This window comes from Haemaphysalis longicornis, unplaced genomic scaffold (assembly GCF_048455015.1).
Source record: "Haemaphysalis longicornis isolate Haplotype H1 unplaced genomic scaffold, Haemaphysalis longicornis Haplotype H1 scaffold_3, whole genome shotgun sequence".
Taxonomy (NCBI): domain Eukaryota; kingdom Metazoa; phylum Arthropoda; class Arachnida; order Ixodida; family Ixodidae; genus Haemaphysalis; species Haemaphysalis longicornis.
This window is the reverse complement of record NW_027526335.1, coordinates 90,719,854-90,743,137: the sequence shown is the minus strand read 5'-3', so window position 1 is coordinate 90,743,137 and position 23,284 is coordinate 90,719,854. Positions and strand designations below refer to the sequence as shown.

Below are 23,284 nucleotides of genomic sequence, written 5' to 3'. Positions count from 1 at the left end.
AAGGTTGCGCAACAGACCAAGAAGTAAAAACGCTGCGTCATGGGCGTTCTCTCACGACCCACGTATTGCTAAAAGGGCAGCGTCCTAATAAAAGAAAAGTGGAGAAAAGACATGACTCGAAGTTCCCCGTAAGGTGAGTTTTTGTGCAACCTAGCAGCGCCCTGCCCTAACGCGCGAATCGCCAAATGCACGAAGAAGAGCATCAGTTTTGAGGCAGACAGGGACAAGAAATGTCAGTGTGCCCGCTCCCTACAGAACTAATTCATTATTAATAGCGTCTAGAATTCTGCTAGGCGTTTCGCAACGAGCGACAACGGCATTTGTCCTGCCAGAGTTAATCCTCTACCTCCAAAAGTTCCGAAGCACAGTTCCTAAGCGACTGTGAGATTCCAGGGCGCGGCCCCACATTCCCACCCGCCAAGTCTTAAATATTTTCGCGGCTTATCGGCTTTAGGTCTCCGTCAGTTGCCCCACTTCGGCAGTACGGAAGGGATTGGTCGTTATTCGAGACAAACCAGAGAACCGCATGGGAATAATGGTGGATGCCGAATGAAAAAATGAACGCGAAATAAGCAATGGCAGCCCGGCGTGTTTCGTTCAATCTACATGACTTCGCCGTGCGCGCCGGTGAAACGTTAGGTAACCTTTGAGAACTTGAACTTTCGATTCGATGACGGGAAACGGTGTTCGGGCTTTTTTTCTGACAGCCGTAACAATTGGTACGTCTTTTATTTTTCCTTTGTCATGAAACTGTTAGGAAAATTGGAGAGATTGCTTTTACAGGCTGCATTACTTTAAAGTGGTTACAATAAAAACGAATTGCGTATTTTTGCATAGCAGTAGGAGGTAGTTGCAAGCGCGATATTTGGTAACATATTTGGTAACATATTTGGAATTTACCCGTAAAGTTGCAGCTGTGGGGCCGCTCAGGCGGCAAAACGAGCTATTTTTGTTGCTGCCCAAGCTACGGAGATAGGTCGTCTTGCCGCGTGAGCGGTGCCACAGCTGCCAATTTACGGGTAAATTAGCAGCTGCGCACAAAATACGCACGAAAGTGTGTATACTTGCATGTATGTTTGTGTGTATGTGGGCGTGTGCGTATTTGTTGCACATTCATGCGCGTGCGTACTAACGGTAGTTGTGACGAAAGAGGCAACAATTACCGTGTTTTCCCGCCGTCCAAACTACCACGCGAACATTCCTCCTATAGATTGCATTCTTTCCATCGTGGGATTTATGTGGGGAAACTAAGTTACAGAAGGGGTCAAGATGCAGCAATATGTAAACCAAAAGAACGCTCGTAACAGCCGTTTCAGCACGAATGCCCGCGGTGTTTGCAAATGAAGAAAGCCGTCGGCACATGCCATCCGAGGGAACTGAATGTAGACCTAGCAAAATTAATATTGTAGCCATTTACAACCCGCTGGTCAAGTTGTAAAAAAGTGGCTCTGACACACGATCAACGTTGGTACGATCCATTGTATGTCTAGTATGTCAATTTCAGAAGTCATGGCAACTATATGTATACATAGCGGGGAACGTACTCAGCAGAGGCGGTGAAGACATTCAAGTATTTATTCAACCTTTTATTTGTTTATTTGTTGGTTCGTTCAGCTTTCCTACCATGTTTATTCCAAACTCTTTCTGGGCTTGGGTCATGAAGCAGCCTTCTCAAAAAATTCTGACAAAGCGAGTCGTGCAGCAGCGATGATTCCCATGTCGTTCGGACGATCAATTTGAACAGAGGAGCAGACATCGTCCTTGTTCAGAAAGTCCTTGGCTTGTCCTTTACGATGAACGCCGAGTCGACGACACGTGGCTTCTGAAACGAAGCAGATTGGACTAAGTCAGCACAGATTGAGCTACAGAAAGCGAGTGATGCTCGAGGCATTACTCTCTGAACGCCTTACGTTTCCTGTCGATATCTGCTGAAGCTCGATGTGAGTCCTGTTGACCAAGCGAAGTTTTGTGAAACCGTAGTCTAATATTTTGGGTCTTTGAGTCAAGGTTTTGGGTCCTGGACGAATTCAGAAAGCTCTTCCACGTTGCCCTGCATGGTAACTAACAAGATTACAACCTTTGTAGCGGAAGGAGTAAAGACACAGTCGTCTGCAACAGGATAACTTGATATTGAGTATATTTTGCCTTGTTTGCAACCTTTTCAGATGCAGGCTTACTGCTCAGTGCAATATAGCGGGTTCTTTACTTTATCGTGCGTTGTTTTTATGATGGGGAGTGACAACAAAATCTCCAGTGCAAATGAGGTGTCGGAGAAAATTGAAGAACCGCAGGTTGTCTAAATTAATTCGTTCTCAACACTATGGCGCTCTTTTAAGACCACGTTGTGTTTCCGCGCGCAAAACTAGAATTTGATTTTCTTTCTCTTGCAACGTAACGGTGAACGACAACTTGGAAGCAACGCTCTCCAAACGCTCCGCTCCCCTCCCGAAAAAGGATAGTCAGTTAACCTTGATAAATTTTGAAGTTATATTTGTACGAACACTCATAAGCACCAATCGAAAATATAGATCTAAAAGCACGCCAACAGCCGCTGCTCCTTCCAAATTGTGCTTAATAAAAAAATAATCCGTGGATAATTAATTAACCCTTATTTCGCCAAACTGACGACATTTAAATTGGCGCTGAAGTATGTATCGCCTGATTACTTAATAAGCTTCAAGACTAGAGGGTGTCCGCTTTTTTGTAAATGTTTTGTATCTATTATGCCCACTTTCTCACTGAAAAAGTGCAGCCAAAAGTGACATTTAACCATTCTCCTCGTCGGTTTTGTGACGTTAACTGTGACGACACACTGCATGTGCCCAGCGCCGGATCTAAAAGCCGCATTTAAAATTCCGGTATTCAGTTTAGCCGTTCGTTATGTGGGTTCTATAAGCCTTGCAAATGCACTCAGGTTCCAGACATCGGCTGAATAGGGGAATAAAGCATTGCGTGAGTAAAACTCCGCCATAACTAGGAGTTTCGCGAATTCCGCTTCAGTATTCATTTACGCACAAGAAACACGGATTTATTTAGGAAAAACGTGTAGGCACAACGAAAATTATCGCAACGATTATCGCGTTCTCGCCGGCGCGAGTTTCACCAACTGACATCCGGAATGTCCTTAATTAAGAATATATTTCGGTGAATGTCTTTCAGTCGCTTTTGTACCAGAATTTGCAATAAAAGTCATATATTACTAGAAACTGTGAACGAAATGGCACGTAGCTCTTAATTCCAAATGTGGTACGACAACAGAAAACAAATTAAAAGGGGAAAGGGTGCCCTTATCATTTTAAGATTTCTTCTCGCGAATCTCTCCAAAATTAGAACACGCCATTGTTACGAGGAAACGCATGTGGGATGAGAAGCGAGTGTTTTTAAATTGTGGCACCTGCTTCCGCTTCATTTTTGTTTCCCCTGAAGGGTCAACTCCGGATGCAAAAAACAAATTATGCACCTCTCCGTCTGACAACGACGATGCTTGAACGCGAAGCTTCCTCAGGAAGAATACTTGGTTGTCGCCGGACTTTGAACTTTGACTCGCAGGCGGTTTGGACTTTGACTATTTGAGCTTTGACTTTGACTGGCACGCATTTTGGACTTTTGATAGCAGCGGCTTTGAACTGATTCCTCGCCATTCAATTTTACACCAACAAAGCTTCGCGTTCACCCATCGTCATCGTTAGACGGAGGGATCTGTCTAATTGTGCACGTCCAAGCACCCCTCTCCAAATCCAAGCTGTTTCGTCAGTGTCCGAGTGGCGCAGTTGGATAGGCTTCGGCTTCATAACGCGAGGGACCCCGGATCGATTAAAGCCAGAGAAAGCGTTTTGTTTTTCTTTCACTTCACAATCGAGCATCATCGTCGTCAGAGAAAGTTGGCTTTCCAGCAGTGCATTTTCGACGTGACATACGACGTTCGTGAGACGTAGAAAGCTTCGCTTTAGTTAACTCAACCACGATAGCTCCATCTGCTTTTCGATCCTGTAAAGCTGGAGTTGAAAGTTTAGTGTGTGCTAGTTGGATGTAAGCCCGCACATGCAGTCGGATAGATGAACAAAACAGGGGGAGCGAGCAACCTTTCTGTAATACACGGAAGGTGAAAGCCATTGGAGAGGTCTCAGGTCCGGTTTTTCATATTATTGCCACTGGCATAGTGGGTGTGTGGCACCGAAGTGGTAGCAGTATTCTCTGTCAGTGCCCTTACAACCATTCCACCACTTTCTCTTTTCCAGGCTTAAGCTGACACTATACAGTTAGTTTTCTCTTCGCAACTATTTCCGGGCATTGATATTGTAAATCTGAAAACTGTTACAACGAAGGAGTCGCAATTTGCACTCTGTTTAAACGTTGTCTCCTCCATGATCTTTGGCGCTGTTTTGAGGCTTCCATATAGCGTGGTTCCTGTCGATTTCCCCACCAGTCTTATTGTTCTCCGCGACAACTTAAGATTTTGTTAAGTGTTCTGGTCGGTTTCAGATATACGAAAGCAATCTATTATCAAGAAATTTCTTCGCGGGGGCCCTGCCTGCGCTCAGGCTGAAGATGAAACGTGTCTTCTGCAATTATCACCATCATCAGGATGATATATTCTGCAAAATGATAGTCTCTCTCTTTAGGAAATGATTCTCTGTCAGCTCCTCTCATAAACTTACTTGTCTACCCTTATCGCCTCTCCCGCTGGCCGCAATTATGAACGCTGCTCACACCAATCCAAGATCAAGGACTTTGGCTTAGGTTAAACCAGAGTCCTTCAATGCTTTTTAGGCATTGAAGGACTCTGGGTAAACTTTCTCCGCCGATATAAACATTCACAACTGCTCAAGAGGCCCCTAGACTATTTATGGGCAACGCGAGTGATTTGGATTACCCGTCTCGTTTGGCTGACCAATAAAACTCAGTTGTTTAGGTTTTAAGAAACGCTAATTCTGTGATGTCAAGCAATATTGTTACACCTGTTCTATTTCACCAAGGTCTAGTACGGTTACATTCAGTCTCACGCATGTTTCCAATAACACGAGATAAAAGGGAAAGAACATAACGCGTGTTCAACAAAGAGGAAAAGGAAACCTTGAACGAATGACACTTACGGCAGCTCCCGTGACGACGTGTATGGGCGCTTCCGGGTTATAGTATGGATTGTTTCCGCTTCCATGGTAAACCTGCAAAAAACGAAACATAGTTAATGTCACTTCCTTCGATGCATGGCTTTAACATTGCACGTTGGGGACGTGTACTAACACCTGTATGCGTTTAAACTGCTGTCATTCAAGGGGAAAATATTGAGCACAAGGCAAAAAACCAGTCAAAACACCCGTGTTTTGAGGGCATGTAGTAGCCATGAACAAAGGCTTCAGATGTCCCTCATGTTGGGGAACGTACTGACGCTCCAAAATACCAAAATGAATTCAGTAGGGATGCGTACGTGTTGTTTTACAGGTTTCAGGGGATTTAACCGCTGAAAGTAACATAAATACTTTTTTCCGTCGTCAATATCTGGTCTTCTTTCTTTTAAACTAAGGTGAACCAGGTTGTTCGTTTTATCAAAACTATCAATCTACGTTCTGGCACATCTGATTTTTAATCCATAGCATAATAATGGCAATATAGGGAACACTTATTTCCTTTTTGATTTGTCACTTGGGCCGAACAGCATCACTAAAACCGCAGTTACGATAACTTGAGCTTACTAAGAAGTAATAACATGATTGGAAGCCAACGCAAAAAAAAAATGACCCTGAAGTTATGGCAGGAAAACAAGCCAGGGGTCATTCATCTTTTGAAGGAGTTGGCGTGGGTAAAGAATTTCATGAATATGACAAAGCCCACCGCTCATGAACGTGTATGGTAGCGGCCTAACCTGTCAACAATTGCCTGGGCTTTTGACTCTTACCACTGCCCCACTATGAAAGCTTAGATACGTACGCAGAAAAAAAAAATTGTGTGATTGGACTTTGTCAGCATACCGACCTATGGGTATACTTTTTTTTCTGAAGCCAGGCACAATATCGTATTTTGAAAAGGCGAAGTTCTTTTACAATTCGTGAAAATATATTATGTGTTTTATTCACGGTAAATAACTTATATTTGGTTTGTTATGACCCAAAAAGTGTTCTTGTTAATCTGGACAGTTTGCAACACAGGCGTGTTGTGAATTCAATTTATTTTCATTGAAATTGCTCACTAGAGTTGGCGTTTTTACGTTGCGACTGGACTAATCGGCCGTTTATATCGCAGTTTCTGCTTTTCAATGTGTAACATTTTTGACGATGAGTAGTATTCTTCCCATTCATATTTTCAAGAATTTATGGGCATACGCATTCAAGAACTCTTGCTAACAGTGAGACTGATATTCATTTGCAGGCTAATAGTACCGGAATGTATAGTGTGATATGCCGACGCAAATTCTACAAATTCACACATTCTTGAATTCATAATGAATATCGTTGCCCATGCATTCTAGATAATCTAAACTTTGATTTCTAATTCATTGATAAGTGTGTTGAACTTGCCTCATCCCCGTGTTTGTGGCGGCCGAGCACAGGAGGGTTTGCATACAAAAGCAATTTCTCATGCAGTTAAGCGGTGAATTACGTCCTATCTAGCAGCTCATACCATAAAACCGTAAGGGGATAACTCCGTGTAGTTTTACCCGCGAATGCGTTCGTTAAACTAATTTCGTGCATCTCAGCCTCCCAACTTTTCGTACATAGCTGGGGCAAGGTTCAGTATCCACAGCCCGAAACCAACCTTGCCGTCGTAGACAGGCCACGAGCGCTCGTACTAGTGTTGATGTCCGGTAAACAGCAGGTCCACACCATACTTGAAAAGCAACTTCTCCAGGCCGTATTTATTGGTCAGTGGGAAACACTTGCGGGCCTATGTGGAATGGAAAGTAAAGTGTATTCTTGTCAGAATAAAGACACTCCTGGAGACACATTTCCTCACACACGGCCAGAATATGTTCTTTGTGTTTTTTTTTTTTTTTCATTTAATGGGTCAAATTCTATTTGAGCGCTCGTCTCTGTTACGGAGGAAAGATCAGCGGCCGACATCAATTATAAAAAGGAAACATTGTTAAAAAGCACCACCTTTGAAAGACGGAGTTGTGATGCCGAACACAGCACATAAGCCTTCCGAATCATATCTTTCCCTTAGGTGGAAATGACGTGAGGGCTATTTTCAGCATCACGTCAAGTGCTTACAACTGTAAAACATCCCCAGCGCCAACAAAACATGTTCTCTAAATGGCGTCCATTACCTCCTTAATTTGCTTGTAGCCGCCATTAAGCGACATACGAAGACAAACGCGTGTTCTTAAACTCCAGGACAATATGTGACAAGCGAAGGAAAATAGTACTCACGGGTGCGAATTTGTGATGCGAGTAATAACTGAATGCGCCTAGGAAAGCAATAAGGGCCGTGGGGGAATTATGTTGCGGCAGCAGGCAAGTAACGACGCCCGTGTTAAAAAATAAAGCATAATTCGGCATGGTGTTTATTCACGTTCTCGTTCAGGCCAACAGACGGCACTGGAAGACGGCATAGCGTCTGAAAAACAAACAAACAAACAAACAAAAACCCTAAGGAGGCAAGTGCCCTGGGTTTTATGGCCGTACTCGTAAATGGCGGACGCACCTAATTGAAGCCGACGTGAGTTGCGGGCAACGCGTTTCCAATCTCTCTTTTCCGGAACATTAAGCATGTTTTCTGCAAAACGCAGCGCCACGCAGGTTCCGTGATGGAGCAAGACGAGGGACATAGCCATCTAGCAAACGAATACTATAAAAATAAAAAGGAAAAGCCCAAAGCCAAACGCAAAGAAATTACTACGGCAATCTTAAATTCTCCATGTGCATAAAAGACCACCGACCAGTCTTCATCAAGTCGGGAGCAACAATCCCACTAAGAAGGCCCAGCACCAGCTTCTTGTTCCTTTTAATCATTTTTCTATGTTGCGAAAGAAATAACAAGCGAAATAAGGCAGGGAGTGAAGCTAGCTTAATCGAATAGGCGTGCGTGGAAATTGAGAGGAGGAGTGCAAAACGTACAATGCTTGCTTCTGAATAGTATTCTCTGAAGTCAGCGTTGCTGCACTACATCGGCCTGTGCGATATTGTCATGATCCACGGCATTTCTGGCTCTGTTTCCCGGCAGGTGTGCTTCCTAAATGAGGAAATAGAGAAGAGCTTTATGGTAATTACCTTCGCGGAAGCCTATTTCTTTAAGCTTTAGAAACGCAGGAACGCCAGAAGTGAGAGCCTTTGTGTCTGTCAATGAGATCTAATCGAAACTACATTTACGGGAAAACAGCCCACACGTTCGCTCGCTTGAACTCTTAAACAAATATTCTACTGTTTTTGGGTCTGGTATACAATGGCAGACAGTATACAAATGACAGACAGACAGACAGACAGACAGACAGACAGACAGACAGACAGACAGACAGACAGACAGACAGACAGACAGACAGACAGACAGACAGACAGACAGACAGACAGACAATGACAGAGATGCATTGATTGCGTTCAAGGCGAAACAATTTTATTTATAAAAACAACGACCATTTAAAGATTTTTTGCGTTTCTGCAGTGCAGTGGGCCTTGAAAATAAAACTTTTCCTGGAACGACGGTGGAAAGATTGTGTACTGTGATGCCTTCAACGCTTCGCCGCAGAATGCAATTTGAAATCTCACAGCATCTGCCATAGGGAGGGTATATAGCTGTTTCTTGTTTCTATATTAAGTGTTCAATCATCACACATCTGGCGCCTGGTGGTCTCGTGTTCTTGAGACCGGCCGTGGCATGATACAAAACTCAGTAGGAGAAGGCTAAACTCAGCTAATAACTTATCGCCTGTACATTCCCGCCAACAAATGGGTAATTTTCGGGCAGGGGACTGAATATTGGCCTTGAATAACTGTGCGGTGGCCTTAAAGTTGCCTTTTAGGACCTCGAAACGTGTTCTTTAAAACTGACGTCTTACCTTTTTATCACCTTTCTTAGTTTTATCAAATGTTTTTCAAATTTGATCACCTTCAATGAAAGCTTCCCGCTGACATTAAAATCACCATCGTCTGGGCCCCGAGCCGCTCAGGGAACGAGGCAGCTCACACTGCCACCCACGAAGTTGCCACCCGGTAATTTTTAAGTTCTAGACGAGATACCCCCAGCGGCTTTAAACCCATAACCCTCAATCCAGCACCTGTCGGCCCCTCTTACAACTCTATACTCCCACACTTCACACACAGAAAAACATCTTCGACGACACCGCTCACTCTCAAATTACCGACAGATACACTCCAAAGACTGCAAACAGAAACATTTTACTATCACACAGTCTTCTCTAAATCTCGCTATCCTACATCTCACCTTCTGCTAAAGCTAAAACTGTGTGCGCCGACAGCTTAGAGGGTAATATAAGGGAGGCATGTACTCTGTAGGGGACTTCGTCATGAGGCGAGAGCGTTGAAACCTGCGAAGCCATGCTTTGAGTCTGTCTTGACGTAAAGACGCGCTACCAAACTTCTTACTGAACGATGAGAAAGAGAGAGAGAGAATCTGTTTATTAGTGACGACAACGTTATCCGCACCATTGCGGCTAGCTTGCAACGCCAGAAGAGAAGACAAAAAACAGTAAAAAATAAAGATGAAAAGATGTCGCGTGACGCACCCAAGATGTGATGGCACATACACAGAGCCAGGCAATAGAAGTCCTCTCAAAACTGCCGAGACCCGAAAGAGCCGTGCAGCCCGCGCAACTTTAGCTGGATCCGACCAAGGACGAAGAACAGGGGCCAATGGCACAAGGAACTTTGAGCACACACAAATGCCAGCCGAAGCTAACCCCCAATGTTTTTAAAACAGACGCATCAGTGTAGCCATACTGCGTATAGACTTTGTCAGGTAAATTTATCCGCAGTCAGCAAACATTTCTTTGCGCTCTCTATTTCTTCCTTCGTTTTTACTGTGTGTGCATGAGTGAGTGAGTGTGATATAAAAGAGCGCATACCTGCAAATCTTTCTCCAGCCAATAGTACTGCTGCGGAACCTGACGCCAACCCTATTTGAGGAAGAAGTAGAACTCTGTGGAGTAGCTTATAATATGCGCCGGCCCAATGTCGAAGCTGCGAAAAGAAGGATGCTTCAGTCGCGATGCTAGAATAAAGACAGCGTGTAGATGAAAACTATACTGCATGTCTCAAGGATACACACAAAAAAAGAACGTACATATACGAAAACATTTGCAACGGGAATGTTCATTACTGTGCACGCGTGTGCTTAGAGATCTATATTTTTTAAATTTATTGTTGCTTATTCATTCAGACAAAATTTTAAGCAGTCACACGTTTGCATCCGCTGTGGGGAATCAGTGGCTATGGCGCTGCGCTATTGAGCCCGAGGACGAGTGTTCGTCCCGGCCGTGGTGATAGTTTTTTTTTATGAAGGTGAAAAAATTGAAAGGCCGGTGTGTCATGATTTCAGCGCACTTTGGCGATCTTGAAATGATCTCTATTGATCCACAAGCAACTCGACTGTACGTCCGGCACGAAGAAATGCCGCCGAAAATTGAATATTCATTTACATAATTAAACAAATAACGTAATCTATAAGAATTCATCTGTTTTTATTTGCAATATATCCATATATATACATCAATAAAAATCAATCAGTGAGTAACTCAAGCTATTAAGTCAAGAAATCAATCAACCATTACACCAGTGTATCGAAAATACGTATCAGCTAGATGCTTGAATATTGGCGTTCGTGCAGGAAAAAACAACAGCAAATGCTTCCTAAAATCTTATTGAATCAACCCAGTTCAACGAGGCGCCTTTGCCGGAGAGAGAGAAAAAAAGAGAGAAAGAAAACTCCTTACGTAGCTGTCCAGGTTAGTCAGACTAGCCGCCTGCTTTGCTACGACCAACATGCTGTATCTTTACAAACATGAATATACAAACAGAAACACACTTGAAACTGGCCCAAGCAGCCAGGCTAACAAATCAGACGCCGCAGGATTTACCGTGTTGTGTCGTGTTCAGTGTCTTCAAGAAATGTTAATACCGTCTTTGTATGTTCAATAGGTGGTGGTGATGGTTGTGGTTTGCGACAGAAAAAGGAAAGGAAATGCACTGGGGATATTTTGAGTTCGGCAGGGAGTTCACCTGCATACATTCCAGTGCAGGGGAAGGGAAGTAGAGGGGGAGTGATATGATAAAGTAGAGAGAGAGAGAGAGAGAGAGAGAGGAAGGTATGAAGAGAGCTGTCAGTCCTAGAAAGCTGTCAGTCCGGACACATCAGTCAATCATTGCACTCCGGGCTACAGCCGCTGCGTGACGCCGGTCGTCTACAGCTAATGGAACAGATGGGCGAAGACTTCCCGTTGGGTCGCAGCAGGCCCCTTCGGGAACAGAAGGTCCTCCATGCCGGCGCTGGGAAGGCCTCGACGCTAGAGCGCTTGGTGGAGCTCTTCTCTCGGCCCTGCGTGGTGGGGGCAGAATCAGAGTTGGTGCTCCATCGTCTGTGGTTCCGGCCAGTCCACACATGTAGGGGAGTCCTTGCGCCCATGTCGGTGCAGACGCTCCGCTACATGGCATAAGTCGAGCCGCATGCGGAGAAGCAGGCAGAGGGCGACGGGGTCGGGGCGCCAGGCCACTGGGCAACGGTCGGAGCGCCAGGCCGCTCACGACCCGAGGGTCGGGGTGCATCGTCTGCCTCATACGGGCCAGACAGTGCAGGCGTCGTCGAACGCGGTGACGTCTTGGGAGGCTGGGGTGCCCTCCTCGTGGGCCTCCCTGGCTCGGGAGTCGGCGTCTTAGTTGCCCCGGATGCCACTGTGGCCCGGCAGCCAGCGGAGCCGCAGGTCGCAGCCTCGGGAGGCCACAGTGCGCAGCTTGGTTGCAAGGAAGCGCTTCGGGTAGCCGCTGCTGTTCGTGGGCTGATCGGCCGCGTGCAGCCACAGCAGGCTGAGGATGATTGCCGCGGGGTGGTTATGGGGCCCCCTCTTGAGGAGGAGGTCGGCGGCCAGGTGCAGTGCTGCCAGCTCCGCCCGTGTGGCGAAGGGGGAAGTGGGGAAGGGCAGGCGGCAGCTCCAGCTGGCTCCCAGCTCAGGCACCACGCACGCAGCCGCCCCCTCGCACTTGCTGTGCTGGATGGAGCCGTCCGTGAAGAGATGCAGGTATCTGCTCAGCTCATCCTGCAACAGGGTGGCCGCCTCGTGGTAGATAGCCTGGGGTGGTGTGGTCCGCTTGTTGCGGATCCCGCGGAGTGTCGTGGTGATCTGCAGGGCGTCCCCGGTGTCTGGTGGTGGCGGCTCCAGGCGAGGTCAGTTCGGAACCTCGATGCCCTCCTCGAAGATAGTGAGCAGCGCTCCCATGTGCGAGCTGGGCCGGCTACGGAGCCTCTGCAGGAGCGCAGCCCTGTCGCGTGCGGTCAGCAGGCGCTGGGTGTGCCACAGCCCCGCCTGCAAGGCCCGCATCTCGATGGGCCAGGTGCCCGCCTCTGGTCAAGTGACCTCCACCGGGGACGTGTTGGGGAGGCCCCGGCAGAGGTGGATGGCGCGGTGCTGGTCAATATCCAGCTCCTGCCAGTGTCGAGTTTCCAGGTAGGCCAGTGGAAGCGCGCACAACACAGCTGCGGAGGCCATGCCGTGGAACACGCGCTGCGCCACTTGGTGTGAGCAGCCATTGCCTCGAGCCAGAAGCTGCCGCACCCCTTGGAGCACCCGTGCGCTGCGTGCCCGGAGGGCCTTGGCAGCTGGCAGCCATGTGAGGCGGCAGTCAATGAGCAGCCCCAGGTACTTCACGGTCCGCCGCCAGGGAAGAGGACGTCCGTTGAGTGTGATGGACGGTGTTGCCCGTCGAGCCCTGCATCCTACTGGGTGTAGCAAATGGGCCTCCGTTTCGGCCTCCGAGAGCTGCAGGCCACGACTCTCCAGGGAGACTGCAACTGCTCCCAGAGTCTCCTGGAGGCATACCTTGACTGTGTGGCAGTCTTTGGTAGGGCCATGGTTCCAGAGTGACACGTCGTCAGTGTACAACGCCACCTCCACTTCGTGTCGCAAGCCTGGAGAGATGCAGTCGGGGAGAGGAGCCAGTGCCAAGTTGAAAAGGAACGGGCTCAGCACGCTTCGCTGGGGCACCCTGAAGTGGACGTCTCGAGGACTGCTGGTCTTCAGGCCGACCTTCACCCGCAGGGTCCGGTCACGCAGGAACGCCCATGCTGTCCAGGGCCTCCAGGATGGCCCCGTGGACGACAATATCGAATGCTCAGCATGTCCAGCAGGAGCCGGAAGGCCACCTCCTTGTCGTGGCGGGCCTGTTCCAGCATGGAGATGACGTCCCCCAGGGAGTCAGCCACGCAGCGGTGCCACCTGAAGCCACTTTGCTGCTCCCGGAAGACGCTGCTGTGGTCCGCGATCCACTCAAGACGGGCCAGGGCTGCACTCTCCGTGACCTTCCCAGCAGCCGACGTCAGAGACACGGGCCGGCAGGACTCTGGCTCTGTCGGGGGCTTGCCGACCTTGAGAATTGGCGAGATGAGCCCCCCGAGCCAGTGTGGCGGGAGCACACCAGTCTGCCAGACCCGATTGAACAGTCGGATAAGCGGTTCCAGCTGAGTCACGTCCAGGTTCCGCAGCATCTGGTACGTCACCCCGTCCATACCAGGAGCGCTCCGCCTCTTGGGGCAGCGATTCAGGGCGGCTTGCAGTTCACGGGGCGTGATGTCCGTGGAGCAAAAGGACACCACTCTCTGGTCGTGTGGGGCGGCTAGCGCCGGGTCCGGTGAGGCCGCAGAAACTGGAAGCGGGGATTGAGCGGCCCTGGCAAACTGGTGAGATTACGGAACCAGCATCTACGCCAATGAGAAAAATTGAAGCATACGCATTCTTTGCTCGTTTTGCTTTCCGTTAGAGAATTGCTTGTGATGTTATTGAACCGCCCTTTGTGTTTTCATTTGTTATTATATACCGAAAAGTTCCGAGATAACGCCCTCTCCTTAAACACCGCCCACCCCCTTTAAGAGCGAAATACTCAATTTACTAAAGGACCGCAAAGATAGCCCTCCCCCTAAAGTCGATGGCTTCAGCGCTGATGAGCGAACAAAATTAGCGAGAATCAATGTTCATGTGTTGATGCGGTCAATTATTTGGGCTTCCCGCACTCGCTCCGAAGGTTCACTGATATGGTATCTGTTCTTGATATCTCCGCAGTTTTGGTTGGCGGTGCGGCCACGTTTTTGTAATTTTTTCGCACCTGACCCGAAAGTTTGCCCATCCCGTATTTTCCACTTGATATCTCTCTACTTTGGGAGGGCGTTCTTTCGGAACTTTACGGTAGTTCGGTGAATGCTTGCTTTTGTTGCACCATATTACAGCTTGTCCTTCTAAGCTCCTATTGGTTTCCTTCTTCAGCTCATACGTGACCTTTTCTAGAATAAACTTAATAAATGATATGCCCTTTTTAGACACTCTGTTATGGTCACAATTTCAAATGCTCGATATCTCATCTTACCACTCGATTAATAGTGGCGTCAAAGTCTTTTGAAAATTCCACGGCCTACTCAAAGCTCTTTTGCTATTTTGTTTTCGCCGCATTGGCATACAGCTTAAGTTGGCAGGGCCGGAAATTTCAAGGTGGACGGGGAATATCGTTCCACATGCTCTTGTTCTACCAGCCTGATGACAGACGACGGGTGGAGCAATAATCTTCCCGTGACATGATTTTAGTTTTGTATTGGGTAATATTTATTCTATTTATTTACTTATTTTTATGCCTTTTGTGCACCCTCGAGAGGTGTTCAAGATATCAAATCAGCATTTTGGGAGAAATTTATAGTTGTGTTGGTTGCCGGCTTGGTGCAGTTTTGCCTTTTTATGGTATTCTTGATACAGCGATGCCTTAGGTTCTGCGAGTAAGGAACAAAATGCTTGAATGTTGGACGTTCAAGCCTGTATCAACGTTATTCAGGTGACGCATTGTTTGAAATGAGTGCACTTAGGGCACTCCAGTCAAGGATCTTTTTTGACGCGTTTTGCATGCTCCAAATGAAATAACAGGCGCTTAGCCTCGATGCACTTTCTTCTCTTTTTTATGCCGTTTTAGTAACTGAAGAAGTCTCACTCTTGTGGAAAGCTGAATTCAACACCTTGAATATAAAACACCATTGAAAATACCTTTTTGTCAGTAAGTTGAACAAAGAGAAGGCTCTTCTGTATATTTTTAGGGAGAACAAAACATTGTACTTTAAGCATCTTCTTTTAAATCCGTCTCTTTTATATCCTATTCTGCAGAATAAAAAGCACGTACTTGGAAATCAACAGGCAGCTATGTATTTGCTAAGCTGATGTTACAACTCCGAGAGCCGTAGAATATGTAGATGGATAGAAAGAAGCTGGAATAGTGGCATGACGATATAAACATAAGACAGATTGGTTTGGTTCGGAATACTGTTAGTTTTTATCATTAAAAAAACAAAAGAGGTGTTCAACGCAACAACTCGGAGAGCCGCAGAATGTGTAGATGGATAGAATCCAGAATAGTGGCATGACGATATAAACATAACACAGATTGCTTTGGTTCGGAATACTATTAGTTTTTATCATTAAAAAAAACAAAATAGGTGTTCAACGCAAGTTTTTTCGGTGCACCCTCGAAGCCGCGAAGGATGATTACAGCACTTTTACCGCACACATTACACAAGAATAAAGTGATACAAGGGTGAACTGCCTTTTTTCTCAATAAATAAAAGGCCATTTTACGTAGCACTTTATCAAGCTTATTTGCGAAGGGCCTCTCACCTGTAAAAGAAGCTGTTCACATTTCCAGATTTTTCTATCATAGTGAAGCGACTATTGTAGTTTGAGAAGTTGCTGGGGGACGAACACACAATTTTGGTTGTAAAAAAGGAACACACACACACCTAAATATAATGTAATAGCTTGCTTCGATCTAATTTACATTAGCCAGTTGAGTCGTTAGCCATTAGGCATCAGGGTTTTTCGTTAGTCTGGTGACTGCTAAGTTGTTAGTAGTTGCTAATGAATTGCTGACTTCTTTCTGTGCAGCTAGGTCTTAAAAAGTAAAAAAGGCCTCTCAGTGATGCTGTTTGACGTTGTGGGCTAAATATACTCTCTCTGAACATCATTTTATAGGTCTACATTCGATATGCCGGATTTTCTATGTAGAGCCCTGACATTTTGCAGTTCAGATTAGATGGTGATGTCAAATTAACACGGTTTCATTATCATTAAATGGCTCATCGCTGTCAACTCTATGAAATTATTTTAATGCGTAGCATTCTTTGCCGAGTACCCCCCCCCCACCCCCCCAGCCAGGAGCGTCTAACGCCCTGCATTTTCCCAAAAATGCAGATTTGTGAAAGTTCCAATTGTAATAGCTAGAATAACGTAAATGAAGAAAGCTTGTCGAACGAAATTTTGAAAAACTAAAAATATAAAATATATAAAAAAATTACGGAAAATGTCAAAACGTCTACCACATGGCATTTCCACAACAATGCAGATTTCGCGAAAGTTCCACCTGTAATCGTTGTAATAGCGTAAACGGAGATAATTGGTCAACCGAAATTTTGAAAAACTAGAATTAAACAAAATATAAAAGAATTACGTAAAATGGCGAACCGTGTAACACCCTGCATTGCCAAAATAATGCTGATTTCACGAAATCTCCAAATGTAATCATTAGAATAACGTAGATGAAGATAACGAATTTTGAAAAACTAGAAAATAACAAAAATATAAAAAAACTTACGGAAAATGTCAAAACGTTCACCGCATGGCATTTCCACAATAATGCAGATTTCACAAAAGTTCCACCTGCAGTCGTTATCATAGCGTAATTGGAGATAACTGGTCGAGCAGGATTTACAAACAACCAAAAATTTGGCTGGAAAAAACTCACACTCAAGCTCAAGACAGGCGGCAAAAGAATGGTACGCATTAGTAGATAATTCTCTGAATTTCTGCAGAATGTTTTTACTGCTGTTTGTGGCTGCTCCCTATTACGAACGGAGTCTCACTGCTTTGTTTCTTGCTGGTAGCATTTTTTTGTTGTCAGCGGACCCCGGAAAGTTCCTTCATTATCGGTTACGGGTTACAGCGATGGTGTACGAGCGAGTAATTGGTCCTGACATTTATGCTAAACAAAAGTAGTTGGGATGGCATTATTTAGTAAGATCAGCTCTTGTGAGCGTCATGGTAGTTTTGCGGCGCTATTGTAGCCCGAAAACTTTGGCTAGCCTTACGGCACCTTCTTGTATACTTACTATTCTTCCTCGTGATTTCGCACAGCTGTCATGTACGGAACTTAGGCAGCCATGGGTTCAATCAGACGCATGAACACGTCTTCTACTTTCTCATTGTTCTGTTGAAAAGACATTCACGGATCACAAACTGTACCTCACTACCCTTAGGTTTCTCATTAACACAGCATCGAACCTAATTGTTCGTTACTCAGGAAATCCACTTTATCCAATATACAAGTTAAAAAACGTTCCGCGCAATTGAAAGGTTGTGGGACTGCCAAATCCGCAAGCACTGAAAAAAAAGAAGCAAATGCCGTAAAAATAAATAATAAATGCATTTCTATTTCATAATGAAAGATGGACGAAGATTTATAGAGCGAGTACACTCTTAACGCATGTTTATAAAAAAGCGTGTTTCGCGATCATTGTGAGTTGAGTACAGCCTCTTTAAAAAATGCCGTGAGATTCGACGTATAGAGAAATGTACAATGCGCACCCAGAGAGCTCCCCAAAAAATCCTCCACCCCTCCATCTAACGACTACATTGGTTGAACGCGAAGATTCCTCGTGAGAGATTCCTTGGTTGTCGTCTGAGTTTAGACTTTGACTTGTTGAGCTTCGACTGTGACTCGCCCGCAGTTGTGACTTTTGTTCGCAGCGGCCTTGACTTTGACCCTTCGCCATTGTATTTTGCACGAAGAAGGCTTTGCGTTCAACCGTCACCGTCGTTATGCTCAGGGGTGCATAATATTTATGTCTAATTTTGCATGTCTGTGCGCCCCTCTCCAAATCGAAACTTCCATGACCATGTTGGAATGGCGGAAGCAGATAGGCGTCGGCTTCATAACGCGAGGAAAGCAGATTTGTTTCCGACAACGGGAAGGGTTTTTTTTTTTCTTCTGTTCAATTGTGATCAGGTAGTCATGCGAAAAAGCTGGCTTTGCTTCAGTGCATTGTGTGGTTCACATGGACGCCTTCAGTGAGACAGAAAGCTTCTCTTTAAATCCCGGTAGTATCATGGGAGTGTTCGCCGATCGATATGTCAGCGCCTTCACAAGGCGTCAAGCGGCGACGTAAACACGAATGAACGGACGCGCAAAAGCCCTCTCTTGCGCAACAGTCGTCAGCTAATGCTGTTGTTTAGCGCGATCCACATCCTGCGTTTGCAGTTTATAGTTCCATGATTGCTTATGTTGCCACTGCGCAACGAGCAACAACAGCCCCCTCAGTTGCGCTAGATAGATTACCCTGACAAGTTAGCCTTATTAGCTTCTACATTCTGTAGCAGCGCGCGGGCAAACGATATGTAACAAATATTGAAGATCGCGCATGCCGATGCGGATGTGGTCGCTGTAGCGTTGTATATACCCCGCGTGGATGTTATCGCAGGGAATATGCCGCTAAAGGACAACCAGTGGACTGGAGAGGGCGTTTTGCACGATCGTGCACACTGGCCTGTTTTGCCACTTGACTCTGTTATAAGCCGCCGACAAGAAGAACGGTCGAAGCTCGCTGTTGAATGAAATTTTTGATAGACTGCTTAGACAACAATGTGATCAAGACAAATTTAGAAAGAGTAGAAAAATATGTTCGGCTGTTGACTTCGCTAGTACAATAATTTGTTCTTTTTTTATTCTCAGAACAGCATGTATAATTCCAGCTTGTGGAGAACAGCTTTTGTAAGTTTGGCTTCTCAACTGGACAAGATTGCCGCACCTTGAAGTCGTTATTGTGTTTTTTTTTCCTGAATGATGACACCATGTTAATCGCGATGTAATTACGTAGCACCCTCAAACAGCCTGGGCGGGAAGTCTGCCCTAAATTGGCTGTGGCGTAGAGCCAAAGACTCAGCCCTCCAAGAAGGACCAAATTCACCTTCCTTGGGAATGACTCACATCTTCCAAGATCACTGTTAAAGCCTGTTCGCAGTAGTTAGGCTCTGCATAACACAACAAATATTTACTTGTATGTTTATCTAATTAGATAAGAAAGTTACTGTCACGATAAAGACAACAGTTAGCCCTAACTAAACAATGAAACGTGGTTTTCTTCGATGCATAAAATCACAGCGGGAGAAGCACTGACGTGGTGCACGTGCAAGTTACGACGAGGCTGCTGCACCGGTTCTACACGCCGTAGTCCTCCCTTATTTGACAGAAAAACACTGCAATGTCAGCGTTTGCTTGAAATAATGCAAATGTAAAGGTTGTAATAAACTGCCAGTGCTTTTTATATTGGTCAGTTCGAGCGTTCTCAAGAGGCATCAATAACTGGCTTCACTTCGTTTTCCTTGCAAAGAATTCTAAGGAAAATTTCCCCGAAGAAAAATTACAGAACGCAGTGTGCCACTGTATTTTGCCGATACGGGCGAAGCGGGTTCCTTTTGCTCGACATGCTAACATACCATCGTTTCTTTACGAATAGAGGTTGAAGTGCCTATTAATGGATGCCGATCCTGCAATGACACTGTGTATAGCCTACGCCTGTGCTTTGATCTTCATCCTCTGCGCGCTAGACATATTAATTTAGTCGTGGTATACAGAATGCGGTGGATGAAAGAAATTAATGAGGACACTGCGCATTCATTTGCATGGGCGGCTGCCAGCAAAAACCATTTGTCTTTACAAAGAGACGTATATTCCGGAAGACAGATGATGCCAACGGGTTCCATTCACATTTCAGGACCATCGTCGTGAACTCTTTATCTGCGGCGCGTCCGCTTCTCTATCTTCCGAGAGCGATGAGGGATTTTCTGTGCTAGCCAAAGATCCAACACTGCCGACGTGAATGCTGCAAGTGGAATTGATAAACGCTAGGCTTTCTGCGCCGCCCTCTATTCCTAAACTTGTTGGCAGTATTTTAGGTTAATCTGTGCAGCTTTTGGCGGCTCTTTACACACTCTGCAGAGCAACTTAATGAAAGAGGCACCTTACACTGAAAGGAGCAACTTACCGAGTGCATGTCGTAAGCAGTCACCTAAAAGAGACAAAAGGATCGCGTGACAGCATTGTAAAAGTGTTTCAGGCAAATGACCCTTAAGAGATAGCTTAAACGTGCGCTACTTATTCAGTTTGCGCGAGGTTCATCTTGGTGACCTAAATGTCTAGATTGGCATTTGAAAGACTAAAAAACAAAGCAATTAACGTGCACACCGTATACGCAAAGATATCAACTGTTATTGACAAAATACGGCCGTTCAACTGGAAAAGGTGATCTATAACTCCTTGTGGTCTTTGCACTAGAGACAGCTCATTTATAACTACTTTTCACGTTTGTTTGTAGAGAAAAATAACTAAAAAGTCTTGCATATATGTACGTCGAGTTTGCATTGTGTTTGTTTTAGCAAAAATCATGTTGCAATTGCCCTGAAGACTGCTTCAAAGAAAAGGGGCGGCATCGAAAATTCGTCACAAAAACCGGTCAGGGTTTGCCAAGATATCCTTTCCTCAAAGGGCACTTTCCTGTGGCCACTTACCAGCATCTAGAACGGCGTCAATGTTGCCGATCTGAGCTTCCCGTTGCAGCGCGGACAGAGAGCGACCATTGGCGCAAGGTCGCCGTAAACAGCAAGGGTAGCACTGCTGGAGTTTTGGGGAGCCACCTTGAATTTGTAGATTGCGCTCCAGCCGTCAGCGCTGCCACAGTGGTAGATTAGCACAATATTTCCCGCAATCGCTACTTCAACAAAACGCAGGAGCATTGTCCCAGCAGTACTTTGCAATTCACATTCAGACGTTAAACGTATATGTCACTGGTAATAGAAAAGTTACGATAATTCTAGGTTGCAGCTGCTCTAAAGCCGATGCCATTGATGGCATTGTGCAGTGTGCTTTGGCAAACAAGAGAGCTTACACCGAAGAACCACTTAGCAGCTGATGAGTGATTATTTACATGATCCGTATCCTCTGTAATAAAGCTCCGTCACCAGCGAGACCCACGTGATACCCTCCGCGTAACAACGTCATTCTGGTTCGGTTTACAGGTCAGCCTACGACGAAATTGGTGGTGTGACTGAAGCCAGGCAAATAGGTGATGTCGCTTCTTAACGTTACTCCATATTGAAACTTACATCAGGGGAACCCCGTTGCTTATTTTACCTTCATTTACTAATACTGATGCCTCAGGAGGGCTTGTAATATTGGCATCCTGTCGCGTGCACGAGAAATTAGAAGCAAGACAATAGAAACAACTTAGAGTACTGGGTACCGCACGTAAGGTTCTTCAGAAGCACTCTGTGGATGTACAGAACCCTCTTCTTCTTGCCTCCATCCTTAAATTTGGTGGTTGAGCCTTCGGCTTTGTGCGCGAAGCCGTTGACACCATACTCAACGGTCGGCGTCCTCGAACCGCCAAAGGTTACCCAGGTGACCACCCTCTGGTCTTCGTTAGCTTCAAAAAAGGTAATAATGTACACACTAAATTTCCGTGCCGAAGAAACAAACAATTATAGTTACTTTTATTCATGCTTCAAAGCTTTTTCTTCCTTCTCTCTTGTATGTTATTAACGAGGACGACCTCACAAAATAATACACAAATAAAAACCCTTCGAATAGACGTGGACGTTCTTTTAAAGTGTTCGTTTTCTTCTTCCGTCCGTTTTTCGCACCGTTAAACATAATTAACCCGGCTTCTGCAGGTTCAAGGCATTATCTGTGCGCACAACTACCGGTCCTTTTTTTCTTTGCTCTGTGAAAGATCTTGGTGGTAGTCGGTACATTGCGCAGTTCAAACATTTTTGTGTACATCACCGAACAAGCCCTTCTAGATCATGTTAGTTCTACATCGGGCCCTATTCCGGCCGTTGTATGCTTTATCTGTGTGCGTATGTAATTTACGCAGTTCACACTTTTTTGTCCCGATACACGAACTAGCTAAGATTGATTTCTATGCGAAATTTGTTTTTAATCAAGTGCTGCGCTGGTCCTTGAGCCTTTCTCTCTCTGAGATCGTGTGTAGTGCAGCAATTTGCATATTAGCACTAGCAAGTACTGCTAACACTAACGCTAGCACTAACAAGTAGTGCTAGTATAGAAGCACTAGCTGTTTAGAAACAGCTAGCGCTCCTAAAAATGCTTTGTTTTCGTGAGAGAAGGGCAGGTTTTCTACGGCGCTCCTATATGTATATGACTGTGCGTTCACTGTGTACGCAGCTGTGCATTTTCAATGGCGTTAGCCTCTTGGGAGTCCTGGGTGAGATTCATGTTATCTTTGCATCTTTCCTTCACCGGTATTGTGTGTGTTGAGCTTGGCGAACCTCGTATCGACTAAAAACAAACAGACCGAACAGGTTTGCCGCACGTGACCTTGGGACCGTGTGATCGCGAGCGCAGTAGCCAAGTACTGATTACCATTAACCTTTTGCTAAAAACGTTTACGGCTGATACGCAGCATTTTCAACCAATTCCTTGGGCTCGGGAGATATTTTAATGGCGCCGCCTTGCCCTACGATATATTTTTTCACGTTTGGAGCAAGTGAACGTGTTCTCTTCGGTTGCACGAATCGTTTTTACATTGAGCATAAAATGTGGCGGTTCAATAACTCTCCTGGGGAAAAATCCCACGGGGTGCCGGAAAAATTCTGGTGGGGTTGATTTCTCATGCGGTCTCGCGGGATTGGCGGCCCTGGTCCTTTTCCGACACCCCGTAAGACTTTCCCCGCAGAGTACCCAATGGCTCCTCGCAAAAATACACGTGCTCGGTACAGAGAACGCCCGCAGGAAAAACAATGAATGAGATTGGAGGTAATCATTTCCTTCAAAAAGGCAAGTGTCAAATCGGGACTTGCGTGGATGCGTAGCAAAAGAAAAGCGATATTATTCAAATTTTGAGGAACGCCGAAGGCACCTTTTAGGTGCCTTCGCGACGGAAGCGCCGCAGCGTATCAGTTGTAAGTAAAGACCAGGCCAGGGGAGTTGGCTTACGCAGACGCTTATGTCCTAGGGCGGAATTATCACCGGATTTACGGCCGCCGCTATATCCCACCACGCCAGTGGTCGGGGAATCAAACTCCACGCGA

General features: G+C 45.8%; 1 pseudogene; it reads right to left on the bottom strand.

Moving 5' to 3' along the window:
- Window positions 1–1,696: 1,696 nt before the first annotated feature.
- Window positions 1,697–22,469, bottom strand: LOC144175322 (acid phosphatase type 7-like; annotated as a pseudogene).
- Window positions 22,470–23,284: the final 815 nt, after the last annotated feature.